The 15,257-nt window shown below is 36.7% G+C and overlaps 1 long non-coding RNA gene across 1 annotated transcript; it reads right to left on the bottom strand.

Moving 5' to 3' along the window:
- On the bottom strand, positions 14,441 to 14,804 carry LOC109840384. Its single transcript, XR_002246908.1, has 2 exons — positions 14,744 to 14,804; positions 14,441 to 14,657 (listed from the first exon to the last, which is right to left on the bottom strand). It is a non-coding gene; the product is annotated as an uncharacterized LOC109840384 (long non-coding RNA).

Raw genomic sequence — 15,257 nt, 5'->3', positions numbered from 1 at the left:
TTCGGAAGTTTGGAACACAACTCATTTTTGCAGCAGGGGCATACTAGTTAAGGTGCTCACCTATGTTTCTGTTCCTGTTTTGTGGTTTCGGTTGCTCCTCTGCTCTAGTTTTCTGGTTTTCCTTCTTGGCTTTCGGTTGCTCCGCTCTTGCATACTCAGCTTGGGAACCTGCTGGTAGTTTTCATATTCATCTAAGGGCCTTGGTTCATGGGTTTTGGTTCGGTTTCTGCTGGGTGTTTTGTGTTGGTTCTGCTACGCTCTCGCATATTCAGTTTGGGAACCTACCGGTGTCGTCTTTGGGCCTTGATTCATGGGCTTCGTTTATGTTCCTGCTGGAGGTTTTGGTAGTTCTGTAGCAACAATACGAGGCATTCTGGACATGGTATTTTTAGGTTTCGGCTTTTCTGCATTAGAGGGACTGACTATGATGCTGATGCTGGGTATTTCGGCTTCGGTTTCAAACTGTAGTAGCGAATCTAGTGATTCCTGGGCATGGGGATTGATTTTGGGTTTCCTGCATTGTAATTTCAACGTTATTTCAAAAAAAAATATTAATCCCTTGTGTCTCATCATCTGAATTGCATATTAGCGCTTCAAATCTTTGAAATTGTTCAGAAGGTAAATAACGCGAAAAAGATATTAATTAGGCAATTAGTTATAAATTTTCAGTAAGGGCGAAAGTGGTATTTTTAAAAAAAATAATGAGATTAATCTCCTTATCCCTTCTTCATTTGCCAAACACAAAAGACTTAACCCATTGTCTTAACTATCAAATCCAAACGGAATTAGAATATTTTTAACCCTTCACAATGGATTAACTAAGTTAACCCTTCTCCTTATTCCCTCTTCCTTAACCCTTTACCAAACGCAGCCTTAAAGGATAAATAGCCATCGCCAACTCTGGCTCATTTAAAGTGTTTATCAGAACAAGCGACATATGAGAACCAGATATATGGATAAAATAGGAGGCAGTTTATGATATGTACTCTCATTCAATCGTAAGTAGCAATTGTATTTTTTTAAAAGGATAAATAATTGATAACGCCTCTTCCCCTGAGGCTGAGTGGGTTCTAATAAAACCCCCCACAAAGTGTTCTAATCTGTGTTAGAGAAATTTCTTATGGCGTGAACAAATCACAATGTGTGCGAACTGTCGAGGCGTGTAATCATTATCCTTAAGAAAAGATTTCGCCCCTTTTCGATACAAAAGGTTGCAATGACAATAGGTTAAGGTGCACTCCAATAACATGTTCTTTAAAGAACAACAAATATCTTTTTCTGACAGGAAGGAAGATAAAGCACAAATGTTTTTCAGTGTTATCAACTAAGAAGATCAAGTCTGTATTTATAGATGAACCATGTTGGAATATCAAAGGTTAAACTACATTGGGAACACCAAATGTTAAACCACGTTGGAACATCAAATGTTAAACCATGTTGAGAACACCAAAGATTGAAGAATATTAAGAACACCAAAGGTTGAAAAATATTGAGAACACCAAATATTAAAAATAAATAACAAACATTTTTCTTTTGTATATTTGAAATACACAACAATCTGATCACGTAAGGGACAGTGATATACCCAAATTTTACCCCCTACATATTATCTAAAAAAATGTCTTAGGGACTAAAAACATAGGATCATACATAAGACAGGTGATATGTCGGCTCTCTGTCCCATAATGCACTGTTCATTTTTTATCCATGTAACACCACCCTATTATCTTGAAAAATGATTTAAGGACCCAAAATATGGGACCAATGGAGGGGACACCTCACCTGTCCCCTCCTTTGGTCCCATATTTTGGGTCCCCGTAGCAACACTCTATCTGAAGGGCTCAAAATATTGTGGGGGCCTTTGGAAGAGCTAAGCGGTAATAAATTAGTTGAGCTATTTTATTAGAGGTATAATAAAGACAGCGTTAAAGACGCATCATTTGCCGTGTAGGCTGTTCCATGATTTTTTAGGTTCAAAGCAACTTCCTCGTAGAATGCCAGGACTACAAATATGATGCGTGTAAGCCATTGAAGCTGGTATATGCGAGTGGTGAACTACAAATTTTTAAGAAAAAACGTCTTAACTTCAGGTTGCTTTGAACAAGCCTCCTCAACTTTAAATAAAAATTATAAAAAAGATTACTTCTAAACTTTGACTTTCACAGAGTCGTTCTGAATTCCGAAATGTTTAACAAATCGTAGTACACTTTTTTTTTAAAATAACCCCTCTCTCAATTAAATCGTATAAACAAAACTCTTCCCCTAATGATTTCATGTTTCGTCTAATCCTCTTTCCCCACAAATTTTACAACGGAAGTTTCCCCAAATTCAGATAGAACTTTTAAGTCTTATCAACAAGTTTTTTTTTTTTTTTTTCCAAATGATCCCAAATTTTAGGGGTTATGCGACACTTATGATTTATCCAAAGAGAAATCTATCAGGATTGGGATTCGGTGGATGTAATCAACTTGAAGCCCTTCCGCTATCGAAATCCGAAGGTGCTGTACTACTTTGATTGTCATTTTGTATTAAAATACAATATGAAAAATCCACGGACCTACAAAGTTACATTATTTTCTATGGAGAGTTCTTTATTGGATATTTTTCGGGAGTGGAGATTTTAGTCCCATTCTCAAATCACCTAAACATGGACGGCCATATTAGAGACAATAGTCACAAGTATGATTTAAATGGAAATATTCTAAATTAGTATGTTTTGTTCCATATAGCGATAACGCTAATGGTAGATTTAGGATTTCTAAAAAATGGTGTCACTACATAATTAACATTAAAAAAATTACAATTATCTTCAACTAGTTTTCATATTTTACAAAAATAAAGTACATAATCACATTATTAATAACACTATTAAATACATTATCCTCAATATATATTAGTAATCTTGAGTTTCAAATATATCATACTCAATATATGTCACAAATTACCGGTTCTCTAGTTCGGACCCTTGAATTGCAAAATATGCTTTTTAGTGGTAAATTTCATAAAAATACTGTTTTCTTAGAAAACAGTGAAAGTTGAAGAAGGTTTTAAGGGGCTGTTTGTTTGCCTAAAAAAAGAGGGAAATCAAAGAAATGGAAAAATATTTCTAAGAAAAATTATTTTGGGAATGTTTGGTTGGCTAAAAAAAGAAGGAAATCAAAGAAATGGAGATTTTGGGAATGTTTGGTTGGCTAAAAAAAGAAGGAAATCAAAGAAATGGAGATGAGATGATGTTAGTTGTCACCTTATTATAGGATGAAAAAGAAGGAAATCAAAGAAATGGAGATGAGATGATGTTAGTTGTCACCTTATTATAGGATGATGTGAGTAAAAAAAATTGTTTTGATGTTGTTTGGTTGGTGAAAAAAAATAAGGAAATGAATTATAAGAAACTTATTTCTTGTAATAGGTTGTTTTCTTTTGTTTAATTCATTCTTAAAAATAAGAAAATAAATGAGATGTGATGAGTTGTCATTATATTATTGGATGATGTGACCCACACTTAAGGAAATCGTTTTCCTAGCTTTTTTTAGAAGGAAATGAGTGGAAATAAAATATTAATGAGATGAGATGAGTTGTCACCATCTTATTGGATGATGTGAGTGATTTGAAATGATGAGATGAGATGAATTAAGTGATGCGGTGGATAAAAATAATATTTTATTAGATATGATGGATGAGTTGTTGGGTAAAAATAATATTTTATTAGATGTGGTGGATGAGTTGTTGGATGAAAATATTTTTTTATTAGATGTTGTGGATTTGTTGTTGGATGAAAATAATATTTTATTGAATGTTGTGAGTGAGTTTTAGGGATGAAAATGGATGGAATTGTACTTTTTGAGATTTTCACTTTTTTTATTTCCATTTCTTGGTTTTTAGGGAATAACCAAACAGACCCTTTTTAGGAAATAACTCAAACGCAAGAGGGATTTTGTCACAAGTGCCCTTTTTGGCGAGACACGTGGGTCCACAAGTGGGTTCTTGATACATCTTCATCAAAGTGGGATCGCATCATCCCCACTTCAGCCAAGGTGGGCCTGCTACTCATTAACAGACCGTAAAATAAGGGAGCTCACTTAATTTTACCGCGGACGTACTATTGATTTTCTAGGGCTTCGGATCCTTGAATGCACCGCAAATTGATTTCTTCCACTTCTCTCCTAGTTTATGGGTTGCTCAATTTTTTCGGTTTGATGCAAATGCTATAGAGTCGTAACTACACTTTATATTAGGATATCTGACCGGTTGCAGTTATTTGTTTCAACTGTGGTCTGTAACTAATATACAACATCTTCTTTTTGGGTGTGGATACTTGTATCCCTTTATGTATGGTGCTGGTTTGAGGAGATGCATTTTGTTATGAGGAAAATTATGTTACTATGTTAAGCATAAGCCATAAGGGGTATACTGCACATTAATTATACCCTTGCTTATGATACTTGTATCCCTTTATGTATTATTATTTATGCGATTTTTCTTATCTTAAATGCTGTATAGTTTAAAAATATTCTTTTGTAACATCTCCTCTTCAGTAAATACTATATAGTAATAATATATTTCATGAGTAGGGGCACATTGTCCTGCTTTTTCCTCTAAGGGGCTGTTTGGTTCGTTTCCTTGATATAGGGAAATGCAATTCCATGTAAAGAAAACACAAGTTTTGAGTTTTCCAAACTTTTCCAAGAAATAGATTGTTTTGCTTTGGTTCGCACATAAAAAATGGTGGGAAACCAATGTATTTATTTTTCTTGTGTTTGGTTCGCATAGAAAAAAAAGGGAAACTTTTGTAAACAAAGCAGAGAAGGAAAAAAATCTGACGTGGTAGAGTTTTCATCAATTTTACTTGGTTGGGGAAGGAAATCGGAGAGGGAAAAAAAATCTTAGTTGGTGGCGATTTTAGCAGAGTTTTCCCTCTTCCATCCGAGCGAACTAAAGCGGCACAAAGAAATGGACGGAAACAAAAAAACTGACGTGAAGGGCTAAAAATCTGACGTGGAGGGGTTTTCTGAGTTTTCCACCCCTTATAATAGCGAACCAAACAACCCCTAAAAAAATTGTAGCTACAAAGTGCCTCCAATCATAATCGCAATCTTCTTGAGCTTCGAAAGGGATTCATGGTGCAAAACCAATTTTAACCAATCCAAACAAAAAGGTAAAAGATGTGATGCTCTGAAAAGGAATTAATTACATATAACTATGAATCTAACTCATATTAGACCATCTGCATGCATGTGACGATTCTTATACATAATAAATCTGATAGGGGGTGAAATAGTAATTCACCCTCCCGAATGTATGGATAGAACCGTCCACTAGCATTTGGGCAGTTAAGAAGTGATTCCTAATCTATAACTACATTTATAAATAGAAATCGTAAAATTTAAAAATTGATCCAAACAACCGGAATAGAGATCCTATCATCCCATTTATGGGGTATCCTGATAGAATCTACACTCCAACAACTGCGACTAAAATTGATCACATATATTATTGATAATTGCATTGCAATTACATGTCAAATGTGTCACCCAGACTCTTTATTTCAATCATTTTATGCCTTGTTTGAATTGAGGGAATAAGGGATAACGGAAGGTAGGGGAGACCATTCACCCCATTCATATAGTTTTTAAGAGGTAATGTGTTCCCTTAGTTTCCCTGAGTTCAACCCCAATAATACAAAATTTATTCTCCTTCAAAATGGGTGGAACTAAGGGGGAAAAGAACTCTCTTAACTGTTGGAAGCATGGAATGCAAGGCGGAATATGCATATTTTGATAATCAATCAAAATTAATAAAAATTAGAAGAATATCTAAATCGCTTTCCGGTCCTCTGTGATGTTATCTCCGAAGATCAACCAAAAACGTTTTCTCAAAAGAAAACATCTCCAATTGAAATCTACCCGTCATCAAAGAGGAGCAATATAAAGAGATAGGTTCTTAATTTTTTTTATTCTTCTATTGATTTTCTCATCTTTCATGATCTCTACAGAAGGTTACATATAAACCATATATGTAGAATTAGGCTAGTCCTTATGGATTACAACTCTAAAACCATTTATGACTATTTAAAAACTCAATCCATAATAATTAAAGATATAATAGACTATATTACATTTTTACATCTCCTACTAACATTAGCGAAGTTAATTGGGTCCTTTATCAAGAACCAATTATTAATTAAATTACTAATTTTAAGTTAACAGTTAAATTCCTATCCGACCAACTATTCATAAAAACATTTTCCATAATATAGAATTAATTATTCATAAATAATATTATCTTACATTTAGTCAACTCAAGTATCATTTTATTTTAGGCAACTTTATTGAGAATAATCAATTCACTTAATTATTCATTTCATGCCCAATTTACAATCCTCATGAACATAAATAAAAATCATTTTGAAATATCAAACAATATTGTATTTTTATAAGAATTTTATTTTTGAAAAAATATTTTCCAAAATCACCCACCGGTGGAAATTTAATAACTTCATGGGATAGGCACAATAAATTAATTCATCATAATGAGCATACTAGATCTTATCTAAATATCCATAATTGCCATAAATGAATAGAGCAACCCAACATTTCTGGTTGTGTAGCACTTATAAAATGCATTTAACATTCACATCAAAGCATACTAAATTATCAAATTGGAAATGATAATATCATCAAGTCAAAGGGACCACGTAAGAATCGGAATTATCTATCTCTTTGGTGTCTCGTCCTAGAAAATCTAAAGGTGATCTACCGCTACACACATCACATTATGTGCTTATAACATACATCCAGTAAATCTCTATTCCAGGTAGTTAACACCCACCACCGCATCTCCCATGTCGGTCATACATATCTCTAAGCTAGATCACATCTTCAAGTAAGTGACCATCACAATGCATGATCTAAATTTTTTTCTAATGATAATATAACAATTATATAATAATACCCAAATTATATGTGCAAGAATTAAATCTATTAATATTTTAAGAGTATTACATAATACATATTGGATATTCAAGGGCATACTATACTAACATTAACTTCCCTTCTTATCTCTCCCCTGTATTTTCCCCTTAACTTCTCCTAACCCAATAAAATCCAAACATGCACTTAGACATTTTGCATGTGAGGACCGATGTTGGTTCATAAATTTCAACTGCATAGAGATCAAGCAAAGCAAATCATCAGTCCACATCGGCCCTCTCTAATGAGATTTGAACCCTTTTCACTTCAAAAAAGTAGTAGAAAGACTACTACTTTTGATAACAATCATTGATTATCTAGTGATGGTCGAAATTCTTTCCAAATGTAGTACTTGTGAGTGGGGGCCACCCACGTGGGTGATTCAAGTGCGCAAGGTCAGCAACGCGGTTTCGTTTCCGCGTTTCGCTTCCGCATGCTTGATGGCCCACCCGAAGTTGCATCAGAGCCTTATAAAAATCCTTCTAGGGTTTCGTGAAGTTTTGAGCAAAGGGGTTTGTTTTAATTGCGGCTATAGGGATTCTTTTTTGGTGGCTATTCACAGAGAAAAAAAAAACAAAGTCCTTTTGTAGTTGTTCTTTGATTTGTGCATCCCTTTGAGAGAGTATTTGTGCGAGGGATCTGAGAGTTTGTGTTAGGGTTTAGATTGTGTGATTGTAAACCCTAGTTGTATTCTCTCCCTCTAATAGTAGATCTCCCCCTCCTTGCCCCGTGGATGTAGGCAGTTTTCCGAACCACGTAAAATTTGTGTTCTTGTCGTGATTTGTAATAGCTTGTAGGTTCCCTCGACATTTCAGTCTTAGAACTAATAAGAGAAAGAGCAGATATCTCACTTTGATGAAATATCTGGCTTTTGATTCTTGTTTCCTTTGAGAAACGAGAATTTCGTTATGATCTAATCTCTTGTTGTGCACCTTGCGCACCGGAGGTGCTGCCGAAATTTTCGCTACGCATAACAAGTGGTATCAGAGCCCAGGTTTTGCCTTGGGGCTTGTTCGAAGGATTCGCTGAAGGATTCCTATTTGAAGAATTAGATCGACAACATGGGAGAAACAAGCACATCGGGATCGTCTCTTTCGAAGACGATACAAAGTCTGAGCATCAATAACATGAAGATTGATGTTCCGAAGTTCGACGGCAAGATTAATTTCGGATTGTGGAGGTGTCAGGTGATGGATGCCTTGGATGCACAGAATTTGGAGGAGATTCTTGAGTTACAAGAGAAACCCGCTGATATGAAGGACAAGGTTTAGAAGAAGATGAATAGTAGGGCTTATGGAGTTATTCGGTCATGCTTGACGCTGGATCTTATTTATGACGTAATAAACAAGACGTCGGTGAAGAGAATGTAGGAAACACTCAATGAGAAGTATCTGACGAAGAGCATTGAGAATCGACTTCACTTGAAGAAGAGGTTTTACCAATTCAAGATGAAGAGGGGAGTTTCCATTCGGGAGCATGTTAACAACTTTACGAAGCTAATTTCGGATATGGCCAATGTCGATATCATGGTTAAGGATGAAGACACGGTGATGCTACTATTGTGTTCTTTGCCGGAGGATGATTTTGGTACGTTTGTTCTCACTATGATAAATGGAAGAACTACGGTTAGCTACAAGGAGGTGACCTCAGCTTTAGTTAATTATGAGTTAAGGAAGAGTGATGGCGAACCCTCCGAGAAGGCATCGGGAGATGCATTAGCAGTTCGAGGCTGTGGTCCAAATCGTCGTCCAGGTGATCGCTCAAGATCGAAGTCAAGAGGTGGCCATAGAAATATTGGTAGGAATCAATACCGTTTTTACAAAGAAGAAGGACATTGGAAGAACGACTGCCCAAAGTTGAAAGATAAAACAGGGAAGAATAGAGGGAAAGCTATACAAGCTTCGGAAGTAAATGTTGTCAAGGCTAGTGACGACAATTCAGATACAGATTCTTCAGGCTATTCTTGCTCTGCACTACCGTCAGTTTGTTACGCTGACTCTATGGAGTGGATGATGGATGATGGATTCTAGTGCTACATACCATATTTGCCCTAGGAGGGATTGGTTCTCCAGCTTTGTGGATTTGGAAAGAGGGGATATCGTGCTCATGGGTAATGATCACGTATGCCCTATTGATGGTGTTGGTACAGTACGGATCCGGATGTGTGATGGGGTGACTCGGGAGCTGAAGGAAGTGAGATTCGTTCCTCAATTAACGAAGAATATCATTTCGCTTAGAACTTTGGAGGCAACTGGCTATAAGGTGATCTTGGAGAATGCGACTCTGAAGGTCACAAAGGGGTCCATGGTGGTGATGCAAGGTGTCAGGGAAAACAACCTTTATTACTTGAAGGGCAAGACAGTAACGGGGGGTCTGGCAGCTTCGATTACCACAGAGGAAGATACTACCAGCTTATGACATATGAGATTGGGACACACTGGTGATAAGTCCCTGCAAGTATTGGCGAAGCAGGGGCTATTAAAGGGCGCAAAGACCTGCAAGATGGAGCTGTGTGAACATTGCATACTTGGGAAGAAGACAAAAGTGAAATTCGGCACCGCTATTCACAATACCCAAGGTATATTAGACTACATTCACACAGATGTTTGGGGCCCTTCCAATCACACATCATTTGGTGGGGCCAACTATTTTATCACTTTCATTGATAACTATTCCAGGAGGAATTGGGTATATCCGATGAAGTATAAACATCAGGTCCTGGATATTTTTGTGGAGTGGAAGAAGAAAGTAGAGCTGCAGACAAGTAGAAAGGTGAAGACTCTACGTTCTGATAACGGTGGAGAGTATAAGAGTGATCCGTTTCTGTAGTTTTGCTAGGATCACGGCATTAGGCGACACTTCATAATTAGAGACACCGCAACATAACGGGGTGACAGAGAGATTGAACCGTACCTTGCTAGAGAAGATGCGATGTATGATGACGTAGAGTGGATTGCCTAGATCTTTTTGGGCTGAAGCGTTGGTTTATGCAAGCCATCTCGTGAATAGGTTGTCGTGCACTGCAATACAGGGGAAGACTCCGTTGGAGCGTTGGTATGGTTCAGTAGCTAGTGACTATGAGTCGCTTCGGATATTTGGGTGTCCAGCTTATTACCATATCAGTGATGGTAAATTGAATCCGATAGCGAGGAAAGCAGTCTTTGTGAGATTTAGAGATGGAGTTAAAGACTTCAAGTTATGAGATCCACAAGACAAGAAGATAGTTATTAGAGGCGTACATGATGAAGCCTCAAGTTTCTCAGCAGGTGGAGGAAGACCAGATTCAGGAGATATCGCAGCAGGTAGAGGATGATGTGACTCCACCCACTCTAGAGAGCATTGTATCCATCGAGGCTCCTACAGAGGTAACACTGGGAGGAGATGGGATGACAACTGGGCATTTAGAGGATACAGTGGATGTTGGGACTTAGGAACAGGGTCATGTTCAGGAGTCCATTGCAGCTAATAGACCAAGAAAAAACATTCGTCGGCCAGCTAGATATGACGATGTCATGGTTGCATATGCTTTATCAGCAGAAGTCGTTGATGACTTGGTTCCTTTTACATTCATGGAAGCAGAGTCAAGCTCTGATTCGAATAGGTGGAGGGAAGCCATGGAGGAAGAGATGCAGTCTCTTCATAAGAACGTCACTTGGGAACTTGCAAAGCTACCGAAGGGTAAGAAGGCTATTGGATGCAAGTGGGTGTATGCAAAGAAAGAGTGATCTTCTATTGGGGAAATTAGATTCAAAGCCAGATTGGTTGCCAAGGGATATGCATAGCTAGAGGGCGTTGATTACAATGAGGTATTTTCACCTGTTGTGAAGCATTCATCGATTCGTATTTTATTAGCATTGGTGGCACAGCTGGATTTGGATTTGGTCCAGATGGATGTAAAAACAGCCTTTCTACATGGAGATTTAGAAGAGGAGATCTACATGACATAACCTATGGGGTTCAAAGCTGTAGGAAAGGAAGAATTAGTATGCAAGCTGAAGAAGTCTCTTTACGGATTGAAGCAATCGTCGCGACAATGGTACAAGAGATTCGACGGCTTTATGATTGGCCGAGGGTACACGAGGAGCCCATATGACCCGTGTGTTTACATGCACAAGCTACAGAATGGTGAGTATATCTATTTGGTGTTATATGTTGACGATATACTCATAGCTTCCAGAAATACTTTAGCTATTAGAAAGTTGAAAAAAGAACTGTCATCCGAATTTGAGATGAAGGATCTTGGAGAAGCAAAGAAGATATTGTGTATGGAGATTGAGAGAGACAGGGTGAAGGGGAGGTTGAAGTTGACACAGAGGAGTTACTTGTAGAAGATGCTGAAGAAATTTAGTTATGATGGCAATGCCAAGACGGTGAGTGCTCCATTAGCTCCCTATTTTAAGCTATCAGCTAAGATGTCACCTGTTTTAGTTGAGGACCGGGAATACATGTCCAAAGTTCCATATGCTAATGCTGTGGGTAGCTTGATGTATGTGATGGTGTGTACAATGTCAGATTTGTCACAGGCCGTGAGCATGGTATCTAGGTACATGCACGACCCCGGGAAGGGTCATTGGGAGGTCGTGAAGTGGATTCTACGATATATTAAAGGTACCGTGGATGTTGGTTTGGTATTTCAGAAGAATGAGAAGACAAGACAGGATTGTATTGGTTACGTGGATTCTGATTATGCGGGGGATCTGGACAAGCGTCGATCTACTAGCGGATATGTGTTTACACTAACAGGAGCACCGGTGTGTTAGAGATGCACACTTCAGTCTACAGTGGCTCTCTCCACTACGGAGGCAGAGTATATGGCGTTGACTGAAGCTGTGAAGGAGGCTTTGTGGTTGCAGAGATTATTGGAGAACTTGGGGATTGCACAGGAGACCCTTCAGGTATATTGTGATAGCATGTCAGCTATCTATTTGGCAAAGAACCAGGTTTATCATGCGCGCACGAAGCACATCGATGTCAGATTCTACTTTGTTCGTGACGTTTTGGATGATGGAGATGTCATATTGGAGAAGGTCCACACAAAGGACAACCCTGTAAATATGTTGACCAAAGTTATTTCAGGTGTGAAGTTTGGTCATTGTTTAGAGCTTTTAAACATTCTTCGGTGTTAAGGCCTTTGGAGACCATTTGGGTGAACTATGTGAGGCTTGATTCCTTAAGCAAGAGGATACGTAGGCAGTCCTTATGATGCAGCCGGTTTGGATTAGTTGATTTTGATGGGGGTGAGATTGTTTGGACTCTCGTTCGGGTTCCTGACTTGTTGTCGAATGAGTGGGACATTTGGTTGCTTTGGTGTCGGCTCAGTTTTGGAAGAAATAAAACTTCACCGAGGTGGAGAATTGTGAGTGGGGGTCACCCACGTGGGTGATTCAAGTGCGCAAGGTCAGCAACGCGGTTTCGTTTCCGCGTTTCGCTTCCGCAAGCTTGATGGCCCACCCGAAGTTGCATCAGAGCCTTATAAAAATCCTTCTAGGGTTTCGTGAAATTTTGAGCAAAGGGGTTTGTTTTAATTGCGGCTACAGGGATTCTTTTTTGGCGGCTATTCACAGAGAAAAAAAAAGAAAGTCCTTTTGTAGTTGTTCTTTGATTTGTGCATTCCTTTGAGAGAGTATTTGTGTGAGGGATCTGAGAGTTTGTGTTAGGGTTTAGATTGTGTGATTGTAAACCCTAGTTGTATTCTCTCCCTCTAATAGTAGATCTCCCCCTCCTTACCCCGTGGACGTAGGCAGTTTGCCGAACCACGTAAAATTTGTGTTCTTGTCGTGATTTGTGATAGCTTGTAGGTTCCCTTGACATTTCAGTCTTAGAACTGATGAGAGGAAGAGCAGATATCTCACTTTGATGAAATATCTGGCTTTTGGTTCTTGTTTCCTTTGAGAAACGATAATTTCGTTGTGATCTAATTTCTTGTTGTGCACCTTGCGCACCGGAGGTGCTGCCGAAATTTCCGCTGCGCATAACAGTACTCACCATACCACTATATGAATTGTACTCATTCCTAATTTGCACTCCAATAAAAATCTTAATCATCAAATAGATAATTAATGGTTGTAAAAGAGTAGTGATATCTTCATCGTTTTTTTAATAGTGGAGAAGATCTGAACCCCTCTCTCATGTGAGATATCAACAAATAAACGTAGATTTTAAATTTCTCAAATAAATAAAATATTGCTCGTATTATTTTTGTCAAATGGAACTAATAAAATTTATGGAAGTTCCTCTTTCACGCACCCGAATATTCAAAAGTATAAGATGCATTATTCTATAATAGTAAATCATATTCCCTTTAAAAGCACGAGTTCGGAAAATCTTTTTTAGACAAATATACCCCTTTATAGTTTGAACTATCCTATCTATAATCAAATTCTAATTTTTGAATTTAATTTAATGACAATTTTCGTGAGAAATTGCTTATTCGTGAACTAAATCAAACCTGTAATCTGTTATTTTCATGATAGGAATAAGTAATTACACAATTATCCGTAAAAAAATTTGATATTATCATAATAACAGAACATTTATCCGTAATCTGTTCTTAAATCCGTAATAAAAGATTATTAAATCCGCATAATAACAGTGAAATTATCATAATAACAGAACTTTATCATAATTGAATTTTGAACATTTATCATGTGTTAAATTTAATGACCATATATCAAGTGTTTCATATACGCATGGACTCTTTATCTGTTCTTAAATCCGTAATATGTTATTTCCGTGAGAAATTGCTTATTCTTAATGCATAATTTGAATCAGTAGTAGAAAATAACTGTTACCCATAATAACTGCATTATCTCGTTAAACATGAAAGTAACAGTGCGTGAACTATCATAACTATCAGAACTATGATAACAAATCAAACTATGTTATATATCGGAACTATCAGAACTATTTTTATCATAACAGATTATCGGAAGATTATTAGAACTATGTTATTATCATTTGAATATCGATAACAAATCCGCCCGATTGATTAAATATTCTAATTATGATCAAATCCTAATAAAACTCTAATTATAACTATTATCCTATCACATGCAATACCACATGCCTATATATAAACCAAGAAATTACACAATTTTCATAGTAACTCTCCATCTCCTTCAACATGTATGTTTTTTTTATATTTTTATGATTATTCTTTAAAAATATTGTGTATTTAATTTAATGGTGATATTTGTTTTACGCTGCAATTAATTTTTTTGGAAATTGATATTTTTTTCAAAATTCTTCAATTTTCATGCAGAATTTAGAGGAATAAAGATTTGATTGTTGCAGGTTCTCACATATATCAAGGTAAATCTTCATGTTTGATATTATTTTAATTTAGATTTATTTAATTATATTTATTTCTTCTTCTTCTTCTTTTTCTTTGCATGCTTTTAATTACTTTATGTTTTTGCATAGATTTATTTGTTTGAGTGCATAGTGCATACGACCAATAGATTATGCTATGATTTAAAACAACAAAATATTGTAATCAATTAAAATATTAAAATTCCTTATATAGTAATAAAAAACTAGATTACTATACCTTATATAGGCATTAAAATTCCTTATATAACCTTTTTTGGAATGCAAGTCAGCTTGTTCAGATTTAGAGTGATCGCCCATTTTCCTCAACTTCGGATATTTGTCAAGGATGAACTTTATCCTAGCATTCTTTGTAGAATCCTAATGAAAAAAACACAAATGCTTTTGTAAGCAGACAAAACCAAACACCTTCACTCGAAAAATAATAGCATATAGACTTGTCTTACCTTTGGAACTTGAGGCTGTGAGTCTGGTGTCTTAGTTCTGGACGAGAAAGAATCATTATTGCCCTGGGTAGACTGAAACGTATTGTGCCTTTTTTGAAGAGAGCGCAAATGTGCGAGGACTCTAAAATTTTCATTGATCCCTTTCCGATGAGCATTGAATACTAACTAACCAAGAATAGGAATTTGAAACCTGCACGTTGCCGCATATATAAGCCCGCATGCTACCACTTCACTCTTGAGGCAGACGCACAAGTTTGTCCACAAACTGTATAAAATAAAAAAGAGAACAAACCGAGACGGAGGTCATAAAAGTTATATCTATATTTGAAACTCAAAGACATGAAAAATGAACAGCCTGCAAATTTATGCAAAGTATTAATCTCTTAAGCTAATTGTGCAGGTCTGAGTCCATGCATATAAAAGTTTTAGAAAAGGTGCAATACTGTAAATTCCAGTTATAACTAATTTGTAAATTCTCTTAAGAAACATTATTTTGAATGAAAATTACATTCAT

This window comes from Asparagus officinalis, chromosome 5 (assembly GCF_001876935.1).
Source record: "Asparagus officinalis chromosome 5, Aspof.V1, whole genome shotgun sequence".
NCBI lineage: Eukaryota > Viridiplantae > Streptophyta > Magnoliopsida > Asparagales > Asparagaceae > Asparagus > Asparagus officinalis.
The sequence above is the reverse complement of the archived record's forward strand: the minus strand, read 5'-3'. Positions and strand labels throughout refer to the sequence as shown.